This window comes from Pinus tabuliformis, chromosome 7 (assembly GCF_031772625.1).
Source record: "Pinus tabuliformis cultivar Carrire ecotype Pingquan chromosome 7, CPIR1, whole genome shotgun sequence".
NCBI classification, from domain to species: Eukaryota; Viridiplantae; Streptophyta; class Pinopsida; order Pinales; family Pinaceae; genus Pinus; species Pinus tabuliformis.
This window is the reverse complement of record NC_142293.1, coordinates 63,668,311-63,694,451: the sequence shown is the minus strand read 5'-3', so window position 1 is coordinate 63,694,451 and position 26,141 is coordinate 63,668,311. Positions and strand designations below refer to the sequence as shown.

Below are 26,141 nucleotides of genomic sequence, written 5' to 3'. Positions count from 1 at the left end.
TAAGAGCAATATAGAAAAGTCCATACCTAGCACATACCACAAATCAATGAACACTGAACACCATGAACTACACCCCAAAGTCTTTAATATGGTTCAAATAAACGTTCCCAGCGGGACTATAGTGTTACATCAATTCTTCTGCAGCAATTTCTTAGTCAAACATCAGATGGCTTTTGACACAAATGACTCTAATTTATAGATAAATACTCGAAGTGAAAAAATAATGGCTAGTTGACTTGATCCTCGTCAAAATAATCTTGGTCGTTGATAAATCCTTAATGATTTTTGGATCTTAGCCGTTGAAAATATTTATTTTGAGGAATTTTCGAATTTCTCATTAAATCCCTTTTTTATTAGCTCAAAATTAATTATTTTGAGCTAATTTCCTCAAAAATTTGACTTTGACTTAACCACCAAGGTCCAAGTGCCCAATTTTTCTTGAAATTTCCAATATTCCCTTGGTGAGGGACCTCCAAAAATTAATTCCTTTGAAACCCATGACTTTTTCCACTTGGAGAATTTAATTTTTCTAGACATTTTAATTTGGACTCTAATTAATTAAATTTCTGGCTTAGGATTTTAATTTAATTTTGCCAGAAAATTTAATTAATTGACGCTTGAGGAAATTAAATATTTTTTCCACCCTCTAATATTTTAGCCATGGTGTCTAAATATGAGGGACCATGCACTAAAATACTTTTTACCAGATTTTTACAAATTCAACCCTTAAAGGGAGAATACCCATTCGACTTAAATCCTCAAATTACATACCCAATTATGCGACACAATATGATCTAGCAGACCAATTGATTTGTAACGAAATAATTTAGCCAATTAGCATAAATTATTCCCAAATCACTTTTATATAAGACTCGACTAGAACACTAGGACTCACCTAAGACTTTAACGACAAATTCCACCCTAGCTTTAGGGTGAGGTTGGAGGGAAAAACTCTGCCAACCATTTGTGTTTAGAAACACAGATGAGTCAGTGTGACGAAAAACCTCATAGGATGAAATTATCGCCAAAATAATAGGGTTACCTAGGTTGTTACATACATTCATGGTCTTACTAACATCATTTACATTAAAAATTTGTAGAATGGGTTTACAATAACATAGTGCTAATGGCTGATGATCTCAATCCTTTGAAGAAAAATATGGTACATCTGCTTCCTCGGAACTTTGACAAAATGAGTGCAACAATTCCTAAATCCTATTCACAAGAGAGGCTCAAAAAATTGGCTTGCTTGCTTTGAAAGCAAGGTGATTAGCTCTCTAAGAAGGGCTATGAGGATATCTAGACCTAGGGTTGGGGAATATCCTTTCACAAGAAGTATCCTAGACCTAAGAATCCTAAAGGAGAAATGGCTTCTATGTGACCCTTATGGAATGTGAGTTAGAAAGTTGTGGGACCACAAAGAACCCAAGTGGGCCCAAACCAGTGTTGCGGGGGAGCGCCCCCCCCCCTCGCTCCCGCTCCCAATCCGCGCTCCGGGCGGGAGCGACTCGGGAGCGGGTCAGGAGCGCGCTCCCTAAAAAAAATTTCGCTCCCTGGGTTTTCGGGAGCGTTTTGCCTTTTTTGCATTTTTTTTTTTTGTAGTAATGTTCGAAATGCAATTTTTTTTAAAGAAACAAATAGTTTTTGAGTGGGGCGGCTTAATGATCAAGTCTAGGCCCTAGTATTGATATGCTATTCATTACCGGGAGCGATTTCGGGAGCGCGCTCCCTAAAAAAAATTTCGCTCCCTGCCTTTTCGGGGCGTTTTCGGGAGCGTTTTGCCTTTTTTGCATTTTTTTTTTTGTAGTAATGTTCGAAATGCAATTTTTTTTTAAAGAAACAAATAGTTTTTGAGTGGGGCAGCTTAATGATCAAGTCTAGGCCCTAGTATTGATATGTTATTCATGGTAATTTTCTTTAATTTTCATTTTCATCCTTTTACTTAAATTTTTAACATTACCATGAAATGACTCAGGATGTTTGAGAGTGGTTTCGTCCTCATTGGATTTCATATGGAGAAAGTAGAATTTTAGATTTCATTCAAAATCTAGCAGAATTATCAGTTTTTCAGGATTTCAGGATTGGGGGATTGCAATGTTTCCATTGAATTTTGTCATGTATTAGGGTATGGAACTCGTATTTAATCAAGAGTACCAATCCTTCTATGTACCTTGATGTTAGTGACACTGGTTGTCGAACTCCTCTATCATGACCCTTCTAAAAATGTACGCATCACTCAAACAAAATCTTGACTTGACATGCTATGCTTTTTCTATCTTATGTTAATGCTTAGAGGGTGATATTAATGACAAAGATCCCTATACAGATACAAAGGTAATGACAAAGATACCTCTGGATATTAATGCTTGGAGGGTGATATTAATGACAAAGATCCTGATTTTGCAACAAGACTAAAAAATTAAACATTTCTCGTGGTGGCAAGAGGCCCAAGCATAAGAAATAGATAATAGATTTACTTCTCTTTTCTAGTTTCTAGTAGCTTTTATAACTATTGACTCTTTCATATTTATTATGATATTTTTTTAAACAATATACGACAATTTAAGTTCGAAGTTGGCAATTATAACTCATTAGTAATGAATTATGAATATGATGCTTCATGAAAGTTGAAAGTTGTTTCATTTCATTTCATTTTATAACATTTCATTTCATGTTAGATATTATTTGTTGTAATGGTTACACTTAGCTTACAAGTACAACTTTGGTGATCAATGATGATAAATGTTATATATTGAATTTTGAAAGCTTGAAACTTTAAGATTGATGAATCATGAGACTCAATATGTTGTATGTTACTATGTTACTAACTTGCGGACGTGCTTGATGAAGATTATAACTTCTAGATGATTGTTGTTATATGGTTCAATCTATGCTTTTTTATGTTTTTATATCTAATTTATCATTCTACATGTTTTTGTTGACATATATGTATCAAAAATTAAAAAATATAAAATATATATATATTTTTAAAAAATCGCTCCGGGATTCGCTCCCAAACCGGGAGCTTCTGAAAATGGTCGCTCCCGCTCCCCGCTCCCGCTTCCGCTCCCAAGTAACATGGGCCCAAACTAGGTCAAGGTTGTGGAGTTTGTCAACACTAGAGAGGCTTGACCAAATTAGGGAGGAGAATAGGATCAAAGGACAAATTCTCTTTTGAATTTTAAATGTGATGATCCAAGTGAGGACACTAACCCAAATCAGCCTAGGGAAAGAGATGGTCTTATGGCTAGGGCTTGCTATTCTCGGGATTCCACGATCGAATTTGCTTCAAACTTGGAGGACCTCTTGAGAAAACCCCAGCGCAGTAGTGGACCAAAATTCATTCAAGGGTTTTGAATGGATACAAAGGATTTCGCTTGATGCCCTAGGTGACATACTAGGGTTAGGTCTAGAAAAGAAAGGAGGTGAAAATAATTTTCTTTTTTTGTGATCACCTTTGGACTAGACCAATACCTAGCGAATTGGGAGAATGGAGTCAAATGAAATCAACATTTAGGTAGGCTTAATTCCAACCAAGGAATTCCCCAGCAACTTCATATGGCCTAAGCAACAACTAGGTTACAAAGGGAAATTTATACGTCTTTATATTGCAAATGATGACTTATCAAGGCAATTCATGAACATTCATGTACCTCTAGGACAATAATTCATCATACCTCAAATGATGATATGAAAAATCTCTCACAAAGACAAGCCCAACAACTTCGCATAAGATAAAGAGCAACTACACCAACTTCATGAACGAAAATATTCCATAGACAATTTATGAGACAAAATTACAAATAAGCACGAAAAGGTATTCACGAGTATAGCAAAATTATTCCAATCATCAAGATGCAAAGAAATTGATGCTCCAAGACAAGAAATTAAGCTTTTCCAAACATCGAAATGCATTGGATCTCCAATTCATCCATCAAAGAGGCTAGCCGAAATTCTTAAGAAGAGATAATCCAATCCCAAAATGTGATGAGAGAAATAAATGAGCCTCTCATCAATTTATACAATCCATAAGGGGGTTCGAATAGACTAATTAGAGTAAGAATGCCCCAAAGAATAAAATAATATACAATAATGACATGACTTGGTGACAAGCCCACCAAGATAGCTCAATAATACAAATGTAAGTCTCTCAAGAGGGAAAAATAGTAAACATAATGAGTTGTTGGGCCATTGAGAAGGCCTAGTTGAGTCCAAAGTGTTCCAAGATGAGAGAATAAACTCCAAACATAGTGACTAAGGGGTTGGCCCTTTGATATCCAAGCAAGTCACATGTGGTGTGTTAGTTTTTGTAGCATCACATGTGTTCTAGCCACGAAATTTGGTGGAGAGGCTAAAATACATGTATTCTCCAAAACCCAGAAATGGTTTCTATAAATTTAACCTAGCGACGACTTAATTAAAATAATTAATCGTTTTTTAATGTTTCATAAGTCTAAACTTAGGAAATATGATTAATTAAAGGGTAGTAATTAAGTCATGTGAGAATCATTTAGAAGAAGACATAGATCGAGTTCCAGTTAATCTTAGACATCGATTATGTTTTAATCTTGGTCGTTGATGTCTCAACGAGAGATTATAAGAAGAAATTCGGTGGGGGTTGGAGAATACACTTGAGACACCAAGGCAATTACTTAGTTGCCCAGGTAGATCGATTTTCTCAGTGGCTGAAGTTCAGCAGAGGAGAATGAGCCAATGGGTGAGTTGTAGGGGAGAGAGAGAGGGCATCAGCAGTTGTCTGGGAAGTGCAAGAAAAATTCAAGGGGAGACAATGTGAGGAGAGAGGGAGAGATGCAGTCCACTAGAGCACTACGCAATCACTGCGCAAAGGGTGACGCAAAGACACCTACATATGGGCAGAGGGTCCATCTCGGGGTCAAGGAGTCACTATGGAGTGAACAAATTTGTTTCTAAATTTCTCTCAATATTTTCCTCTATTTTGTTGTCTGAATTCTTGTACTTGAATTACTACTGAAGAATTAATAAAGAAACCCTCATCTGTTGCACCGGTTTTCCCGCATTGGGTTTTTCCGGGGACAATTGTCCAAAAATAACTGTATCAATATCTTTATGTGTGTGCTAGAAGTTCTCTAATTTTCCAGCATTTATTTTCTTCCATGGTATTTGTTTTGTGAAGGCTGCAATGTATATGTTTCGATATTTGCTGTAGGAAATTGCAAATAATTTGCTTAATTATTTAACAAATAGAAGAAATATAATTACTTGTTGCAATAGGATTCCGAGTTTCGGAATTTTCACATGGTATCGAAGCACAACTTGGAAGTCGAAGAGCTCAGTTGCAGAAGGGAAGAGGAATTTTGAAACTCTGTGTAGGCAGCAGTTCGAAACCCTCAAAGGCAGCGCAGTTCCTTTGGCCAAGAAGGTCGTTTTTTTTAAGGAAAATTTTATTTCTCTAAGAGAGGTGACAAAGAATAAATTTTCCAGATCAAAGATTACCAGAGGCAGAGGGAGCAGTAGTATTTTCCTTGTAGAGAAGATCTTCAGCTGGGACATAGTTATTTTGCAGCAGTTTGCTAGTAAAGAATAACGTCAGGAAAGAAAGGAGAAATAGCACAAAAAATCATGGACAGAATCAATGGTCAGGAAGCCTCAGAATTATCTTCCAGGTTGGAGGATGAGTTTGCATGTTTGTCAGGTTCAACATCATTTGGTGTGTGGTATATTGATAGTGGAGCTTCAACTCATATGACAGGAGTTAGAGAATATTTCTCTAGCTATCAAGAGGAGCAGATGGACTTCCAGATCACTATGGGTAACAGAACTAAATGTACTCCGGTAGGGAAAGGCACCATAGAATTTCAAACAGAAACAGGAACCAGCACCAGCGCTACTAATGTACTACATGTGCCAGGATTGGGTATGAACCTAATTTCAGTGTCCCAAATGCAGGACAAGGGATACGATGTACACTTCATGGGGAAGAAAGTGTATGTCAAACACTATAGCTGGAAGAAGGTGAGACAGATTGGAGCTCAGAGCCACAGGTTATACAAGATGTAGCTCGATTCTCCAATGGCACTGACAGGCAGTGAGAATAGCAGTGGAAAGGAGCTGAACAAACTATGGCACAGGAGGATGGGACATTTACACATGGAGTGTTGATTTTGGGTAGCACCGGATGTGTTCTAGCAATGAAATTTGGTGGAGAGGCTAAGGCACATGAGATCTCCAAGACCCATAAATCGGTTGGAGAAATTCCACCCGAATGAAGAGATGTTAAAATAATTAATACTTTTAATGGGTTCCTAAGTCTAAACTTAGGAAAATAAAAATATTAGTGTGTATTAATATAAAATGGGTGAGAAAGTTCTAAGTGACAAGGATCAATCTAGTTCTAATCTTAGCCGTTGATTAGGGACTTAATCTCGATTGTTGAATCGTACACAGGAAAAGTATAAGAGGAGGCTTGAGGGTTAGTTGGAGATACGCCAAGAGAGATCAGTTAGTTCGATTTTCTGGGGCGAGGTTTGCTGAAGAATACATAGCAGAGAGGCAATGAAATGCCAGGAGAGACAACAAAGGCACTAGAAGGGTTGATGCAAAGGTCGTAGGAGCTGACGCAGAGGACGCAGAGGGTCGTAGAGGCTGACGCAGAAGCCGTAGAGGCTAACGCAGAAGTCGTAGAGGGATTCAGAGATAGCGTTGGGAGATTTTGTGGGGCAGACTGGGTGCAGATCAGCAGATGTTGAGCTGGGATAGGGTGACGCAGCTCCTAGAGGAGTGACGCAGTTCCTAAGCAGTGCTTGGACCAGCGTTCGCTGTCTAGCATGGGGAACAGCCAGAGTCACTATAGAGTTTAATCATCCGATTATTGATTTGCCAGAATATATGTCTCCAGATAGAGGTAACACTGTCGAGGATATTATCTATTGGGTGAGCCATTTTTGGCACCCTAGTTGTATTCACGAAATTTGCTTAATTATAAAAACCCTCTATATGCGGCACCGATTTTCCCGAATTGGGTTTTTTCCAGGGACGATTGTCCAAAAATAACGGTGTCCCTTGTGTGATTGTCTCAGTTTATTTCAGTGCATGATCTGTATATTTGTGAAGGCTGCAATAGTGTTTACTTCGATGTTTATGCAATTAAATAATTTGTTAATGTAAAGAACAAGTAGGAGATTGTAAACCAGTGATTGCAGTAGGGATTTCTAATGTGTTAGATTCGGGAATTTTCACATGGTATCGAAGCGATTGCAGATCATAGGCGACTAAAGGCACCAACCAAGAAATCGGGAGAATTTGCAGCAAAAAAGCAGTTGTCCCGAGTGACAGCGTTCTTCCAAAGCCAGAGACGCAAAAGGGGAGTGATGCAGTGCAGAGAAGGTGATGCAGAGGCTCACACAGTGCCTGTGTCAGCACTCTGAGCCAGGTGAAGGTGACGCAGTAGCTGGGAGGAGCCGACGCAGTATCTGCATCAGACTTACGCAGTGCCAAGTCATCTTTCTGAGCCAGGAAGGATTGACGTAGTGGCCAGGAGGAGCTAATCCAGCTCTCACTGTGATTGCGCAGAGCCAGAAGGGCTCAGATTCTTCAATTGTCAGGGCTAAGGGAGCTGAGCATATTTTGATTTGAGGAGCTGGTGGGATGTTGTTTTTGGCAAAACAGTGTCTAAGGAAACTGAACCAAGGTAGAGGGAAGCACTACCTCGACAGATTTCTAGCCAAGAAATCTAGATCCGAGTTGCAACTGCTAAGGAGAATTGGAGAGGAGTGATTCAACAGTTCGCAAGAGGATTTTCGAGAGGGAAATCAAGACTCAAAGGGAGTCTAGAGAAGAGGAGCAGAGATGGCAGTGAACGGATTGAGGGATCAGGACAGATTGGACGGGGCTTCCAATTTTGTCATCTGGAAGGCCAGGATCCTAGCAATCTTGGATAAACATCGCATCAAGGACTATGCCTTGAAAATAGTAGCTGTCCCAGTTGACCCTGATGCAAATGAGAAGTATGAGGAGGCCATGGTGAAGGCGAAATGCATGATCCTAGATAGGGTCAAGGATCATGTAATACCACATATTGCTGAGAAGACAACAGCAAGGGAGATGTGGGAGGCCCTGACCACCTTATACCAGGGCTCTTCCGTGCAGTGGAAGATGTTATTGGAGAATCAGCTGAGGTCATATCAGATGCAGAAAAGAGAGGAGATAGATCCATTCCTTCTCAGGTTGCAAGGAATTCGCGACCAGCTTACTTCCGTGGGGTCTACACCAGATTCAAAGTTCATGGTCAGGACTGTCCTGAATGCAGTCTCTGAGGATTTGGAGACATTTGTCCAAAGCATTTTTGGCAAGAGCGACTCTCCCCAGTTGGGAGGAGATGTGGGCGGCTCTTAGATAGGAAGAGCTCAGGAGATTGACCAAGGCCGGGAGTAGCAGCAAGGTAGTTTGAATCAAGAAAGAGGAGAAGGAGGATGCAGCTCTCGCATTAGCGGGATAGCATGGAGTACAGAAGAGGAAGAAGAAATACATCTCCAAGGTCAAGTGCTTCAATTGTGGGGAGTTGGGACATTATGCCTCTCAGTGCCCCAGGAAGAAAGGCAAGGGAGAAACTTCCGACTCAAAGGCTGCTCCAGCAAAGGCGCAGAAGGATGTCGAGACTGATAACAATTGTGCCATGAGTGCCCATGCACCTCTAGAGAAGAGGTGGGGAGACATAGAGCTGTAATCAAGGGGACTATAGAACTGGGGGCAGGATCCTTGAGGTGCCCAAACTCTTGGATCACGTACAGCTACAGGAGCCCTTAATGACAGTAGCATAATGACAAGTGTCGGGTGGAGCAAGGTGTGATGGAACGATAAGGCAGTGCTAGAGTGCATAAGTTTGTAGCAACGCAGTGGAGGTTGCAGTGGTGGGAGAGGCATAGAAGAGGTTGCAGCAGCGCAGTGGCAACAAAGGGAGCACAGGATAGCAACAGAGGTAGCTTCAGCATCACGAGGCTTCCAAACTGACCAGGATGTCAGTGTTTGGGTGAAGTCAGTTACTTACTTCTCAGTAATTGAGTTGCATTGCAGCAGTTAGCAGTGGCAGTGCTATGGGCAGCATGAGGGAGCATTTTGAGAGGGAGCTGCAGTATAGATGTAGCAATGGCAGTGGCAGTGTCATGGGCAGCAGTATAAGAAGCAACAGTGCAGTGGATGTGGAGCAGTAGACCAAGCATCAGCACAGAGGACCGATGTGGAAGATCAGTGTGATACTTCTATGGTGAAGCATTACTAGAGCACATTCCTTGCTAAGAGGGAGTGTTGATTTTGGGTAGCATCGGATGTGTTCTAGCCATGAAATTTGGTGGAGAGGCTAAGGCACATGAGATCTCCAAGACCCAGAAATCGTTTGGAGAAATTTCACCCGGATGAAGAGATATTAAAATAATTAATATTTTTAATGGGTTCCTAAGTCTAAACTTAGGAAAAAAAAAATAATAATGTGTATTAATATAAAATGGGTGAGAAAGTTCTAAGTGACGAGAATCAAGCTAGTTCTAATCTTAGTCGTTGATTAGGGACTTAATCTCGGCCGTTAAATCGTATACATGAAAAGTATAAGAGGAGGCTTGAGGGTCAGTTGGTGATACACCAAGAGAGATCAGTCAGTTCAATTTTCTGGGGCGAGGTTTGCTGAAGAAATCGAGCAAGTGATCAGTTGCAGTGAGGGGCAGTTCAACAAGGGATTTCCATCCAAGGCTGAAGAATACATAGTAGAGAGGCAATGAAATGTCGGGACAGACAGCTCAAGCGCTAGAAGGGATGACACAGAGGCCGTAGGAGCTGACGCAGAGGAAGCAGAGGGTCGTAGAGGCTGACGCAGAAGCCGTAGAAGCTGACGCAAAAGTCGTAGAGGGCTTCAGAGGCAGTGCTCGAAGATTTTGTGGGCAAACTGGGAGCAGATCAGCAGATTCTGAGCCAGGATAGGGTGATGCAGCTCCTGGAGGAGTGACGTAGTTCTTGAGCAGTGCTTGGAGTAGCTTTCGCTGTCCAGCATGGGGAACAACCGGAGTCACTATAGGGTTTGATCATCCGATTATTGATTTTCCGGAATATATGTCTCCGAATAGAGGTGCTACTGTCGAGGATATTCTCTATTGGGTGAGTCATTTCTAGCACCCTAGTTGTATTCACGAAATCTGCTTAATAATACAAACCCTATATATGATGCACCGGTTTTCCTGAATTAGGTTTTTCCGGGAACGATTGTCCAAAAATAACGGTGTCCCTTGTGTGATTGTCTCAGTTTATTTCAGTGCAAGATCTGTATATTTGTGGAGGCTGCAATAGTGTTTACTAAGATTTTTATGCAATTAAATAACTTGTTAATGTAAAGAAAAAGTAGGAGATTGTAAACCAGTAATTGCAGTAGGGATTTCTGATGTGTTAGATTCAGGAATTTTCACATGGAGCACTTAGGATGCTCAGAGAAATTGTAACAGGAGTTCCAGTTCTCAGCACAGAGCACGATGATGTGTAGAGGATGCGCACTTGGGAAGTACACAAAGGCAGCATTTCCTAGAAGTGACAACAGAGCAAATGGTGCATTGGGATTGATACACTTAAATATTTGTGGTCCTATGTCCACTAGAGCTCTTAGCGGTGGTGAATATTTCGTCACCTTTATTGATGATCATTCCAGGAAGACCTGGATCTATTTCTTAAAGACCAAAGGTGAGGTCTTTGATCGGTTCAGAGAGTTCAAGGCTCTTGTAGAGAACACGACAGGGAAAAAGATCAAGGTGTTACATTCAGATAATGTTGGAGAACACACAGATAAAGACTTCACGGACTTCTGCGCAAAGGAAGGCATCAAAAGAGAATGGACAACTCCATATAATCCTCAACAGAATGGAGTAGAAGAGCAAAAGAACAGAACAATAGTTGGGGCTGCAAAGGCTATGATGTATGACCAGGATTTGCCTAGATTTTTATGGGCAGAGGCATGCAACACAGCGGTGTACATTCAAAACAGAACACCTCATAGAGCATTGGGGAAGAAAATGCCAGAGGGGGTCTTCACAAGAAAGAAGCCTAAAGTAAGTCATTTGAGGATATTTGGGAGTGTGGCTTACTGTCACATACTAGATGAAAAGCGCAGTAAATTGGATCAGATTGCAGAAAAGGGGTTCCTCGTAGGGTATAGCAAGACCTCAAAGGCATACAGGATCTACATTCCTAGCAGCAAGAAGAATGTAGTTAGGCGAGATGTAAATTTCATGGAAGATAGAGCTTTCAAAAGATCTCGAGAAATGCTTGTAGGTGATCAGTCAAGAGAAGTTTCGTTAGTCCAGCAACAGGGACAACAAGTGGGACAAGCAGGAGTACGGTGACCAGTACTAGTATCTCCTCAAGGGTAGGAGATCCAGGGAATTCTCAGCAAGTGGAGCAGCAAGAACTGTTGGAGGAGCTAATTGGACCTCCCACCACCAGTGGTAGAGCCAATAGGGAAGTGCGTCAAACCTTGAGGGACGCAGAGGAGTTTGTCGGAGCTCCTAGGACAGACAAGAGACAGCGCAAGCAACCTGACAGATATCAAGCTTTGGTAGCTCAGGTTACGAAACACTCTAGCTTTCAGGAAGTTGCACAGCATCACGTGTGGGTGGATGCCATGGTAGAAGAATACAGTTCTATCATGACAAATGATGTTTGGGAGGTAGTGCCTCGACCAAAAGGTAGATTAGTTGTAGGTTCCAGATGGATCTACAAGATCAACTACGATGTACATGACAGTGTAGAGAAGTATAAGGCTAGATTCACGGCAAAGGGGTATGCACAGAAGGAAGGGATAGACTATGAGGAGACCTTCGCCCTAGTTGCCAGATATACCTCTATCAGATCCGTTATATCCCTACCAGTGCAGTTAGGATGGGAGATTCACCAGATGGACGTCAAGACAACATTCTTGAATGGGGTGATAGAAGAAGAGGTCTATATAGAGCAGCCTGAAGGCTTCGAAACACATGATAAGCACACTCATGTATGCAGGTTGAAGAAAGCCCTATATGGGCTCAAATAGGCACCCAGGGCGTGGTATGGTCAAATTGACAGTTATTTGTAGCAGTTGGGATTCATCAAGAGTGATGCAGAATCCCAATCTCTACTATTTAATGGTGGAGAATGAGCCTCTCATTCTGGTTTTGTAGGTAGATGCCCTGTTTCTAACAGGGTCATCAAGGCTTATAAAGGACTGCAAAAGGAACCTTGAAGCAGAATTCGACATGGAGGATATGGGGTGAATGCACTATTTTCTAGGACTGGAAGTATGGCAGAAGAATGGGGAGTGTTGACCACTACGTGTCAACTTTCCAGCAATACACCCCCTTTTCTTCGCAAAAAAGGGATAGCGCTTGATCGACATGTCTGTGCCATTCGACAGTCATCGACAGCTTGATCAATTTATGTTTTAAACCCAGTCTGCATATTTAATTGTAAATAATCTTAGCAGAGTTGAGTCATGTATGTAAATTGCCTAGGTGGACCTAATTTTCTAGTGATAATCTATGTTCCGGAAGGTTTTTTGTCTCACCGATCTATGATCGGCAGAGTTTTCCTTCAGCCTAACCCCAAAGCCGGAATGGATTTTGTCATTAGAATCTTAGGAGAATCCTAGTGTGTTAATCTGCTAGATTATAGTTGTGTCGCAGAACTGGGTGGTTTATGAGGGTCTATGTCAACTGGGTTCTCCCCCTTGAGATGTAAAGTTGTAAAAGTCATGATGTAAAGTGTCTGGAGGGTTAGAAAATGTTTTAATCCCCTCATAAGTCCTAAGTCCTAGGTCCTAGGTGATTTTTCCAAAGGCTAAGTTCGAGGATCCATTTAAAAATAAATTAAAAAATTAAAAGACTAAAAAAATTAAAAAAATAACTGAAAAATAAAAATTTTTAAAAAATAAAAAATAATAAAATTTATAAAATAAATTAAAAAAATAAATAAAAATAATAAAATAAAGTAAAAACCTAAAAATAATAAAATAATAATATTTTTGAGTAAATAAATGCAGAATTTCAATTTTTAATGCATTAAAAAATTCGACGGATGAGATTAAGAGATGTCTTGATCCTCATCAACGGTCGAGATCATTTTGACATGGATCACTCGAACTAGCCGTTGGGAATTTTTCCTTTAAATAGGGTGCTAGGGGTCATTTGAGATGAGATTAGATCTGAGAGTCTGGTGCTAAAGAAAGCTCTCTTGTAGTCATTTTTGTGCAATAAAGAAAACTTTGGGGTTAAAAATCTTGCTGGTATTACTCTTCTGAAAACGCTATAAGATTGTTTTATTTTTCTGCATAATTTTATTTTCAGCCATTGATGATAGCTTAATGAAGATTGATCTAGGCACATGTATCTTGTCTGATCTTTGGGGTTTGAATGATAGTTTAGATTCTGAAATATAGTGGCAGGTATCTCCATTTGATCGGGGTTTTACTATTGTTTTCTCCCTCTATGTTAATGGTTGATTTTAAGCTGTGCAGGAAATCCCTTTTTCAGATTACCGGGCGTTAGGGGAAGTTCTCGGCTGAACCAGCTAACTCCCGGGTTGTGTTTTCTGAAAGAGCCCAGCCAATTTTGATCCCAGGCTTACCATCTGAAATTTTTTATGAATGCATGCAGGGTTTTTCTGAAGCATCTCTCGTTAAATTAAAGTTCTGAAAATATTTATGTGGCATAACGAGAAATCTCGCTGTTTTAGAGCCTGCAGTTTGTGAATGTTGTAATTATTTAGTTAGGGTTTTTAGTTTCATTTCTTGCACATTATTTTTGGGTTTTCTGTTCTTTGTCATTGCAGGTTGCAGGTACAGGTTTTGAGAAATATTTCAGGGTTTCATCAGAAAATCTGAAGCAGCTTGCAACCCGTGGCTTTCATTGTAGATTTGACGGAGCAAGGATTTCCAGCCTTCATAGCTAGGGTTTGAGTTCACACTGATCGTATTTTCTGAGGGCTGCAACGCTGGTCTGGGCCATTTTTCTCCATAAACTCTTGAGGAAGAATTCGTCATTGGTTACCTCTGGTTCATTTCCAAAAAAAAAAAAAAACAGCATTTCAACCTGCTCCGTTCCTCATTGTGCAATCGTATATCCCTCAACACTGCTCATTTATTCGCTGCTTAATTTCTGCCTTCATCCATCGACCTGCAGCCTTCATTCTGCCCTTTCTCTCTGCGTTTTTTTTTTCCTTCTGGTGCCATCACGCAACTCTTCCCAAAACGCAGTCCCTATCGTTGGCAATCTTCACTGCTGCTCTCCAACCTGCACACACACGACTGCAGCAGTCCATACTTCGATCCTCCGCAGCCGTTTCTGATAAACCGCGCAGCCATCTTTTGCTCACGCCGCTGCCCCGTCCAACTCCATCCGTCCAAACCTGCAAAATACAATATTGCGTTTTCTTTTTTTTAATTGCCAAACGTTTGATACGTTTTGGGATTTTAAGGATTAATGTTTCAAAAAAAAAAAAAAAATTGTATATGATTCACTCACGTTAGTTCTTAAGTGGTGTTAGTTAAGATTTAGCGTAGGTTCTTTTTTTTATTTAGTTGGGATATATTTAAGTTTTGTATTTGCTTTCCTTTTGTTAGACTTTAGTTTTAATATTTAGAAATTTTAAGTTTAGTTTAGTTTTAGGTTTTGGATTTGAGGTTTTTTTTTTTTTTTTTTTTAGATTTGTTTAAATTTAGTTTTGTTTAAAGAAATATAAAAAAAAATCATAAATGTTTTAAAAAAAAATAAAAAAGGTTCTTTTTCATTTTTTTTTGAGGATCTTAGTTTAGGTTAGAGTTTAGTTTATTTTTGGTTTAGCCGTTAGTTTTAGATCTATTAAATTTTTGTTTTAATTTTAGATTTAAATTTCGTTAAAATTAGATTTAATTTTGTTTAAATTTTGATTTTATAATAAATAAAAAATATATATAAAAATAAAAAGAAATCGATTTTCATTTTAGATGAGTTGTTTCAAGTTTTATTTTATTTTTTAGTTGTTTTTAATAAATTCAAAAAAAAAAAATCTCATATAAAAATTATAAATGATTTAAAAAATATAAAAAGATTCTTTTTCATTTCTTGTTTAGAATAGATTTTAGTTTGTTCTATTTTTTTATTTTAGAATTTTAAAAAAAATAAAAAATATATATATCAAAAGTTAATAAAGGGTTAGTTTTTCTTTTAGGATTTATTTGGATTCAAATTTTGATTTAATTTTTTAAAGTTTTGATTTAATTTTTAAAGTTAGATAAAAAATAAAAAAAAAAAAATAAAAAAATTCCCTTTTTTTAGACTTTAGTTAGGATTTTAGTTTTGTTTAATTTTTAGATTTAAAATTTTATATCAAAAATTATTTTATGGTTTTAGATCAGATTTTAATTTAGGATTTTGTTCTATTTTGATTTCTTTTAAGCTTAGAATCATAAAAAATATATAAAAATTGAAAAATTCATTTTTGGTGTCTCTATGTTCCATTTCTCTATAGTTAAAAGCACTTAATGTTTATCTTGAAGTTAGCTATGTGAAAGTGGTAACTGATCAGCATCTAAATTTTATGATCATTTAAAGCATTTAATTTTTCTTTAAGTTTAATTGCTGGATCACCATTAAGGCGTTGTGCATTTGTTGAAAATCTTACATCGCTTGGGTTATTTGATGATAAATGATTGTTCTACATGGTTTATATTTCTGCAATATTCAATAAATAATCATTTAATCATCAGCTCCTTAAGGCACTGGTCTATTAACTTAATAAAATCAATTAAGTGCTTGTTTCCCTTCGTGTCTCCCAGCCCAACTGGCTCTCAGTTGGTCATCCATTTTCCCATAGGGTCTACCCCCCTTAGCCGCGGGAGACAGGCTTAAACGGAGAGATCGGGGATCAGGGTGACAGCCCCCGGTCTGAGCGTTGTCGTGACAATCTGTGAGACAACAGGGAGATTTTCCTTAGGAAAGGGAGATATGCTATAAATATTTTGCAGATGTTCAGAATGCAGGGTTGTCGGCCTGTGACGACGCCCATGATCACCAATTAGATGAAGATAGATGCATTAGGGGACAAGGAAGTCGACACCACCTTGTACAGACAGCTCATTGGGTCGCTCATGTATCTGGTTAACACTAGGCTAGACATTTGTTTCGCTGCCAACACCCTTAGTCAGCACATGGTAGAACCGAAAAGGGTACATTAGGCATTTGCTAGGCACATTCTTAGATATGTGCGTGGAACAGTCGGATATGGGTTGAAATACACTCGAGGAGATGACATCAGATTACACGAATTCACAGATGCAGATTGGGCAGGTAGTTCAGTGGACAGGAAAAGTACCTCCAGGTACTGCTTCAGTGTTGGATCAAGGATGGTCTCTTGGTGCAATACGAAGCAGAAGTCAGTAACACTGAGCTTAATAGAATCTCAATATATGGCAACCAGCACAGTTACGTGTGAAGCTATATGGCTTAGGAAGTTGCTCGTAAGTTTGTTCAGGAAGAAGATGGGAGCGACCAGTGTTTACTGTGATAATCAGAGTTGCATAAAACTCTGAGAATCCGCTATTTCATGATAGGTCAAAACACATTGATATCAGATGTCATTTCATCAAAGACTGTGTTCAGCGTGGCAATCCAGCGACAATATGTTCCCACGGGAGATTAGGTAGCAGACATACTCATGAAATCTCTAGGGAGAGCTAAGTTCATCGAGTTCAGGGAACATATGGGTACGGTGGAGAACCCGTATTAGTAGCAAAAACAGATGGATTCTCAGTTGCAGCAGCAGCAAAAGAGAGGGAGTTGTAGTGTAGATGCAGTAGTTGACAACAATTCAACAGGGTCAGCAGCAACACAGATGCAACTCATATTAGAGTTGTGCAATAGTGATGGGCAGAGCAGCCAGACATCAGCAGCACGACAAGATGTGGTGCAGAGGCAGGGTGTTGCTTCAGTGGGTTGCAGCGCTAGAACACATTCCTCGCTAAGAGTGATAGTTTTTGTAGCATCAGATGTGTTCTAGCCACAAAATTTGGTTGAGAGGCTAGAATACATGTATTCTCCAAAACCCAGAAATCGTTTCTGGAAATTCCAACTAGAGACGATTTAATTAAAATAATTAATCGTTTTTTAATGTTTCCCAAGTCTAAACTTAGGAAATATTATTAATTAAAGGGTATTAATTAAGTCATGGTGAGAATCTTCTAGATGAAGGTGGGAAGCAGCGGCAAGGGGGTCAGAATCAAGAAGGAGGAAGAGGAGGATGCTATCGTAGCATCTGCGGGAAAGCAGGAGAAACGAAAGAAGAAGGACCTCTCCAAGGTCAAATGCTTCCACTGTGGGGAACTGGGTCACTATGCGAGCCAGTGTCCAAGGAAGAAGAGCAAGGGAGAGGCTTCCGAGACCAAGGCTGCGCCAGCAAAGGCGAAGAAGGAAGTGGAGACAAATGATGATTGTGCCATGAGTGCTCACAAGCCACTTGAGAGGAAATGGGGAGACATCAAGCTGTAGTCAAATGGACTACAGGCGATGAGGGGCAGGATCTTCGAGGTACCCAGCCTCTTAGATTATACCTTGCTACGGGAGCCCTGAAGAGGAGTAGCAATACTAACGGATGTCAATAGAGACGGATGCGGATGGAGCGACAGAGGGAGCTACATTGCAGGATTCCCAGGACAACGTGAGGCAATAGTGCGAGATGCATGGAGTTGTTGCAGCAACGTAGAGGTCAGAGAAAGGGCACTTGTCAGCGATAGAGGGAGTTTCAGCGTCGAGGGTGTCTCTAGCCTGACAGAGATGTCAGAGTTGGGAGATCAGTTACTTACTTCTCAGTAACTGAGTTGCAATGCAACAATTAGCAGTGGCAGTCAATGTTTTAAAACTCCGACTCCGACTCCGACTCGGCCGAGGGTCGACTCCGACTCCGACTCCGACTCGAGGGTCGACTCCGACTCCGACTCCGACTCGGTATCAACTCGGCCAGCTTGATTTCAATGACTCGGTCATTGTAAAAAATACAATAAATATTTATTTTTTATAAAAACACATAATTTTAAAGATTTTCATTCATGTTTCCAAACACACAGCATTAGAATATAGATAGAAGACAACATATGATCAAAGTAGGCTCATGAATATATCCATTATATCAAAATGGCACCCAATGCATTGTCCAATACATACACGATGATGATATAGAGATCAAAACAAAAACACATAACCAAGGAGGCTATAAATGGCCTCTACAACAAAAGTATGTGACCAGTACTACTGGCTACTGCTAGAGTTGCCAACATCATCTGGCTCAGTGTTACTTGGAAGTTGGGAGCAGGAGCGAAAGTGGGGAGCGAGAGCGAAAACGGGAGCGGGAGCGACATTTTCAGAAGCTCCTGGTTTGGGAGCGAATCCCAGAGGAGTTCGACAACCAATGTCACTAACATCAAGGTACATAGAGGGATTGGTGCTCTTGATTAAATACGAGTTCCATACCCTAATACATGACAAAATTCAATGGAAACATTGCAATCCTCCAATCCTGAAATCCTGAAAAACTGATAAGTCTGCTGGATTTTGAATGAAATCTAAAATTCTACTTTCTCCATATGAAATCCAATGAGGCCGAAACCACTCTCAAACATCCTGAGTCATTTCATGGTAATGTTAAAAATTTAAGTAAAAGGATGAAAATGAAGATTAAGGAGAATGTCACTTTTACTTTAAGAATTTAACATTACCATGAAATTTGAATAGCATATCAATAGTAGAGAGCATTTGAGTGTGTTAAATAGGGTTTGGGAGGGGGAAATGGACCCCAAATAACATTTAACTAATTCATAAAACACATTGGAGTTCAAACCAATCAGCAAACACTTCAAAATTTCATTAAAAAAATGTCAAATCGCTGTTTTGATGGGGTTACAGGCCACTGGTTATGACTCGGCCGAGTCAATACAGAAACGTCCGAGTTACAGAAACGGCCGAGTTGGCCGAGTCAGCCATGACTCGACCGAGTCATTGAATGACTGGCCGAGTCATGGCTGACTCGGCCAGTCGAACCGTTCCAAGGGCCGGGTCACAGCAGAGGGTAATGGCTCGGATCAACCCGGCCGTTTCGGTATCGAAACGGCCGTTTCTTAAAACAATGGTGGCAGTGCTATGGGCAGCATGATGCAGCATGATGAGAGGGGTTGTCGTACGGATGCAGCAGTGGCAGTGGAAGGGCCATGGGTAGCAGTACATGATGCAGTAGTACAGAGGATGTTGGGCAACATGCCTAGCATCAGCACCAGGACTGATGCCGGATGATCAAGGTGATGCTCAGTGAAGAGTATTACTAGAGCACAGTCCTCGCTAAGAGGGAGTGTTGGTTTGGGGTAGCATTGGATGTGCTCTAGCTAAGAAAATTGGTGGAGAGGCTAAAGCACATGAGATCTCCAATACCCCGAAATGGTTTGGGTAGATTCTAAACAGTTTGGGAGATATTAAAATGATTAATATTTTTAATGGAGTCCCTAAGTCTAAACTTAGGGAAAATAAAATATTAATGTGAATTAATATAAAACTGTGTTAGAAGGGTACAAAAGTCATGGATCAAGCTAGAGTTAATCTTAGCCGTTGATTAGGGACTTAATCTCAGCCGTGAATTGTCAACGAGAAAAGTATAAGAGGAGGTTTGAGGGTCACTTGGAGAACGCACCGAGTTGATCAAGACTTCGATTTTCTGGGGTAGGGCTTGCTGAGGAAATCAAAGGAGTGATCAGAGTTGCAGTTGAGGGGCAGTGAATACAGAGCAGAGAGGCAAAGAAGGTACCAGGAGCATCAACACAGAAGCTGAGAGAGAGAGGGATGCAGAGCCAGCTAGAGGCCACGCAGAGCCAGTCAGGGCCCACGCAGAGGCAGCCAGGAGCTGCGCAGTGCTAGAGAGCCGGTGTGGGTGACGCAGAGGCTCTATAGGCTGACACAATGCCTCCAGAGGCTGACGCAGGGTGAGTGTGGGTGACGTTGGGCTGACGCTGGGCCAGAGAGGCTGACGCAGTCCTTAGAGGCAGACGTTGGAGATTTCGTGGGGCAAATTAGAGCTAAGAGCTGTAGGATTGTTCATCCGAGGTTTTAGCCAGAATATCTGTCTCCGACTGAGAGGTACTATTGCCGAGATCATTCTTTGTTGGGTGAGCTGGTTTGGAACCTAGATTGTATTCTGAAACTGCTTAATAATAAAACCCTCAGATAGCTGCACCAGTTTTCCCGCATTGGGTTTTTCTAGGGACATTAGTCCAAAAATAACAGTTTCACTTGTGTTCTTGTTTTTCCTTCAGTTGATGATCTGTAATGTGTTGAGCATATACTTGTATTTATTTTTAGTATTTACATGGTAAATAACTTGTTAATTAAACAGAACAAGTAGGCAAGAATAAATCAGAAAGTACATGAAGGATTTCTAACAGTTAGACTTAGAAATTCCAACAAGAATGGATGAGAGGCATCTGAGGCTGGCTATCTACGGATCATGGTAGGGTTGCTGGCTGGCCAGCTGCATCGTAGGAGAAAAATTTTATCCTAGGGTTCCCATGTATATGGATGGATAACAATCTACTATGCCTCAAAATTATCAATGTCGACGCCTCTGTATGTCATCATTTGTTATTGTTGCCATAATGGTCTTTTAAATCCCTTTAAAACATTTCTTCATATTAATTTAAGAGTTTGTTCACCTTTGATAAACCTTTTGTTGTTTTAAATTCAACTATTAATAAAGACTGCCTTGCTTGTGCCTAACAATTTGCCTCTTTCATGTGATTTGAAATCAAGAACCCCCTAACAAAATATCTTGTCCACATCCTAGTTCTCTGATATTGGATCACACGCACCAACTATTATCACTCTGATAGCATTAATAGTCATGGCATACTTAGACATAAAAGAGAAGAAATCGGACACATGAACAGTGCTGAAAAAATCAGCAAGGGTCCAGAAAACACCTTTTCGGCAAAATCGGCAAAAAATTCGACAAAAATCAGCAAACCGCGGCACATATTAAAAAATACAAAATATGCTCATTTTTCCAAAATCGGGAAAAATCGCCAAAGGAAAAAATCGCGATTTTTACCCGGTGATTTTTCGACAGCTGGAAAAATCGCAATGTTGCCGATTTTTCGTGAATTTTGACCAATGTTTGCAACACTGCACATGAATAATGCTACTTGATTGTTTTGAACATGAATGGTTATTGAATAGACACATGAGTCAAAAGTTATGACCAATTATTGTCTCATATATAACTATTACGTGATTAATTGCAATCCATAAATACATAACAAAACAGTTTATCAAGAGCAACATAGCACAAACATTATTGCTAAAATAAGTGCTAACAGATCGCACTTCAACCAAATATGTTGCTAACACTATGCTGTGTACTCTAAGATTATGGCAACCGTAACTATTCCATATTTACATAAAGTGACTTAAAACTTGCAGAAATCTTTGTCTACATCCTACTCTGAAGATTCACATATAGCTATGTTTTGGCCTATTGTTTATGCAAGCCAAACTCATTCTCCTATAGGGAATTAAGACTCCTTATTCTAAGTGTATAATAATCATTTTGAACTTCCAGTTGGAATGAATCAGGCCACCTCAAATATCCTTTAAAAAATTCCACATTTGGCATTCTCAAAGGCAAATACACTTACCAGGCGAGCTTGATAACCAAATGATCTACAATACAATGTAAAGCAATTTGCCCACTCTCCACAGCGTCCTCTCCTGGTCTCCACAAGCTGCAATCAAGGATTCAGACAAATCATGGATCTCAGAGACTTGATAATGTCATTAAGAAGCCCACTTAAAATGAGGCCACCTAAAATGAGACTGACAGGTAAGTACAAGAACAACAGAAAATGAAACAACATAACCTGGGCATACAAAAGGGTTACCCCAAGGGGAAGAACCCTATAAACATTGCGACAAGACAGTTGTTAAAAGTGCTAGGATTACAAAAACCTTCAGTGGATCATTGTAGCGAGGAAAGCGAGTAGTCGCTGAACACTTGTGTCACCTGTAGTTTACAAACCATTCATGAGTTTAAGAATTCACAATAGTGACTAAAACTTAGTTAAAAATTATGGCAACTTTGTCTATAAGAGAACTTGAAACACCGTACATCAGAAATAACAGAACTAGTGATAGAATATAATTACAAGTCTATGAAGCTAATTAGAGAGATAATTTATCTCATTATATTCTAAATTCACTGGAATGTGGGTGCTTATCATTTCAAAAATATAGCAGAATATTGTGATTCCCAAAAAATGTAATATCTGCATGATGGGGCTAAAATAAGAAGAATTATGCCTTATGAATTGAATTATCAAAACAAATATAAAATAAGCCCTTAAAGTAGCAAATTTCATTTTAGAAGAAATGGCTTTTTATTTTCCATGCTCAAGAAAAACTGCAGTGAATTCTGCATGCTACAACAGATTTAATTTACAATTAGGTAGCATAAGGCTCAATGGATATCCACTGGGGGAAAATGTGTTCTTTATCTTTCCTTTCCAATTTTCAAATGGTGATAATTCAGCTGAAATGATACCCTTTTTTCAGTACTCACATTAGGAAATATCACTCTGCCGTTGATGGTTTTGATATGATTATCATGTGCATTGCATCTCCAAGAACTGTTAGTCATCCGTATTACAGTGGACTTGACCCTTAATTGGATAGTGTTTAAATTGGCAACTAGGGCCAAACTCCATGTGGGTCATATTATTTATGGCAGCTGATATTTTTATTGGATCCCTCTCATTGAGAGATGTAGGATTGATCTAAATATCATACGATTCCGATAAGTATTTATGAAGTTACGAATTTATTTATGTTATGGACAAATTGTTAAGTCGGCCAGCAACATTTGTAGGCTCAGAAGCCCAACAGTCATGTCTATTCAACCTCTACGTTTTAGTATCAATAGAAGAGGACTTCAAGTCATTTCTATACACACTTGGATCTCTTCCTCTCTCTACTTGTCTTTGGGTTTTAGTAGGAGGAGAGATCCTAAGGAAAAGACGGAAAAGCCGGAAAAGCCGGAAACGCCGGAATTGCCGGAAAAGCCGGAAAAGCCAGAAAAGCTGGAACTGCAGGAAAAGCCAGAAAAGAAGGAACTGCCGGAAAAGCCAGAAAAGCTGGAACTGCTGGAAAAGTCGGAACTACCGAAAAATCCAGAAACGCCGGAAATACCGGAAAAGCTATAAAAGCCGGAAAAGCCAGAACTGCCGGAAAAGCCGGAAAGCCGAAAAAGCCAGAAAAGCCAGAAAAGCCGGAAATGCCGAAACTGCCGGAAAAGCCGGAACTACCGGGAACTGCCGAAACAGCCGGAGCATCTGTCTCCGAAGGAAGGAAACATGATGTATGAGATCATGGGCAGCATAATAAGCAGCATGATGATATGAGCATGGGCAGCATAATGATGCATGATGATATGAGCATGGGCAGCATAATGATGAATGAGATCATGAGCATGGGCAGCTTGATGATGAATAAGACCATGGAAGATGCAGCATGATGAGCAGCATGAAGATGAGAGCAGCTCAGTCATCAAGGTTCAACACATGTGACAGTACAGCAAGGTGTCACACGGTAATGTGCAGCAAATAGACGAGATGCAGCACTATGATAGGTGAACGAGTCACCTTAGAGAATCAGTTGAAGCAATATGTCTTCAACTGATCTCATGTCGATATCAAAAGTCAAAGTGATTGACTTCTATTGTAAATGTACTATCTCTCTCACTTTCTCTGCTGAACTTTGAAGAACATAAAAGAAGAATTGATCAAGGGTTTCCCCACATTGGGGTTTGTCCCTGGCTAGCGCCACATCTTGTGTCCTCTTGTCTTGGCTTGTCTTCTGCGATTTATATTTATGTTCTATCTGTAGTTTATTTTATGTTGATGTGATTGCTAATGTGGAAAAGAAATTGAAATAAATTGCTTTAGCATAGAACATACCTAAAATTAACATGGTATCAGAGCTGAGGTGAAGACAATGCCCAAGCAAGAGTGAAAGAGCAATCACCAAAGACAATAGGGACAAGACAAAAGGATCAATGGGTTCCACATCTCTCTTCTAAGTTCACAAAGGGTGAAGTCGAAGCAGAACATATTATCAGAATGGCGTAGCGGAAGTTTCTGATGGCCCATCTAAAGATCACTTCATTGGGAAGTTCGGATCTAAGGGTGGAAGGAAAGGCGGATGCCTTGGTTGCAATAAGTTCGGCCATTATGTGAAGGAGTGTCCGAAGGTAATGCAGGTCATCAAGGAAATGGTCAACTCTTCAAAGAAAGCAAGGAACCTCGAATCACTTTTATGTACCTAATCGCAAGAAGAACCTGGTGTCCATCTCGGAAATGGAAGTCAAAGGTTTCAGGGTGGCACTCATCAATGGAAAGGTACGTGTTTGGAAATAGAATTTTCAAAGATGTTTTTGAGTTCAGGGTTGTATCAAATTGCAGGAAGTCCACTGGGGACCATGTCCATTGTCACGTAGCACCGAAGGTCTGTGAGTCAGATGGTGATAGGGATGCCTGAATTCAAAAGGAGCATGAAAGTACATGTCTGAGATGTACCGAAGGAAAATCTTACAAGGGGACCATTCCCCTCATGTAGCAAGTCCACAGGTCTGGAACAACCCAAGGGGTCTAAGATTGATAATCAGGAATCTCGCATATGCAAGTGGAAGAAAGCCCTCTATGGCTTGAAGCAAAACACCCCGGGCATAATATGAGAGGATCGATAGCTGTCTGATAACGCTGAGATTCACTAGGAGTGAAATGGATCCAAACCATCCGAAGGTTGTGGATGATAGACCTCTCATACCAGCACCTTATGAGGACGACCTACTTCTAATAGGTGCAGACCCTCTCATTTGCAGAAGTAAGAGGGAGTTGGATTCCAGATGTGGAATGGTGAACTGCAAGCCTATGACTACCTCGAGGATCTTAACTTTCAGAAGTTATATGGTAGTGATGTCGGACCAGATTTGGGAAATGCCTCTGAATCTCATAAACTCATTCGCGTTGATGTTCTTGGTGAACTTCCGTCCGGACATATGTTTTGCAGTTAGCATGGTGAGCTCATATTTGGTTGAACCTCACTGGATTGGTGCCAAGAATCTTCTGAGATGTCTTCGGGGCACAATCTCTCATGGATTGAGATACACTGCCGAAAATATGAAACTGCATGATTATTCGAATGTTGATTGGGCAAGCAGTGTGGAGGATCACTAGAGCACTTCTTAGTGTTGTTTCTCTTTGGATTCTGCTTCGATATCATGGATGAGCAGGAAGCAGAAGTCGGTTGTTATAAGCACCGCTGAGACCAGATACATATCTACGAGTATGATCTCGTATGAAGCTGCCTGGTTGGGGAAGCTCTTCAAGTGAGCTGTTTGTACCACTGTGATTCTCTGTGACAACCAGAGGTGTGATTCGATTATTAAGGAATCCCATATTCGACGATTGCTCCAGCAGATAGACATCAGATACTATCTTATCTGGGATATGGTAAGTCTATGAGCAAGGAAGCTCCATCGCTATGAGATGATGTACAAGTCGCTACACTTTGTCTAAGCCCCGGGGGAAAAATCAAATTTGTGATTTTCTCGAACGACTTGGAGTCGTCAAGAGACCCTTGTACAAGGGTCCTGCATGTTGTGTACATTGAGCTCTGGGAGCTCTGGGGGCTTGTGGTTCTTACTAGAGCAACATACGACCACAAGGTGACTCACCCTCCCCTGGTGGTGCGCACTGGGACAAGATGATTCGCTCTCTTGTGGGACAGGATGATTCGCTCTCCTATGGACAAGATGATTCGCTCTCCTGTGAACAAGATGATTTGCTCTCTTGTGGGACAAGATGATTCGCTCTCTTGTGGGACAGGATGATTCGGTCTCCTGTGTAGCAGGATGATTAGTTCTCCTGTGAGGTTTGGATGATGTGTTCTCCATGACGACTATGTAGCAGGATGATTAGTTCTCCAGTGAGGTCTGGATGATGTGTTCTCCATGACGATTATGTAGCAGGATGATCAGCTCTCCTGTGAGGCCGGATGATGTGTTCGCCATGGCGATTATGTAGCAGGATGATTAGTTCT

The 26,141-nt window shown here is 40.3% G+C and overlaps 1 protein-coding gene across 1 annotated transcript in view; it reads right to left on the bottom strand.

Annotated features, from left to right (window-relative positions):
* LOC149245218 (peptide-N(4)-(N-acetyl-beta-glucosaminyl)asparagine amidase-like) overlaps positions 1 to 22,056 on the bottom strand; it is a 41,275-nt gene extending 19,219 nt beyond the window's left edge. The window contains exons 1-2 of the mRNA XM_089455549.1: positions 21,996 to 22,056; positions 21,686 to 21,772 (exon numbers count right to left, since the gene is read on the bottom strand). The gene's annotated coding sequence lies outside the window, so the exon portion shown is untranslated. The remainder of the gene's footprint in view (positions 1 to 21,685; positions 21,773 to 21,995) is intronic.
* Between the last annotated feature and the right edge of the window lie 4,085 nt (positions 22,057 to 26,141).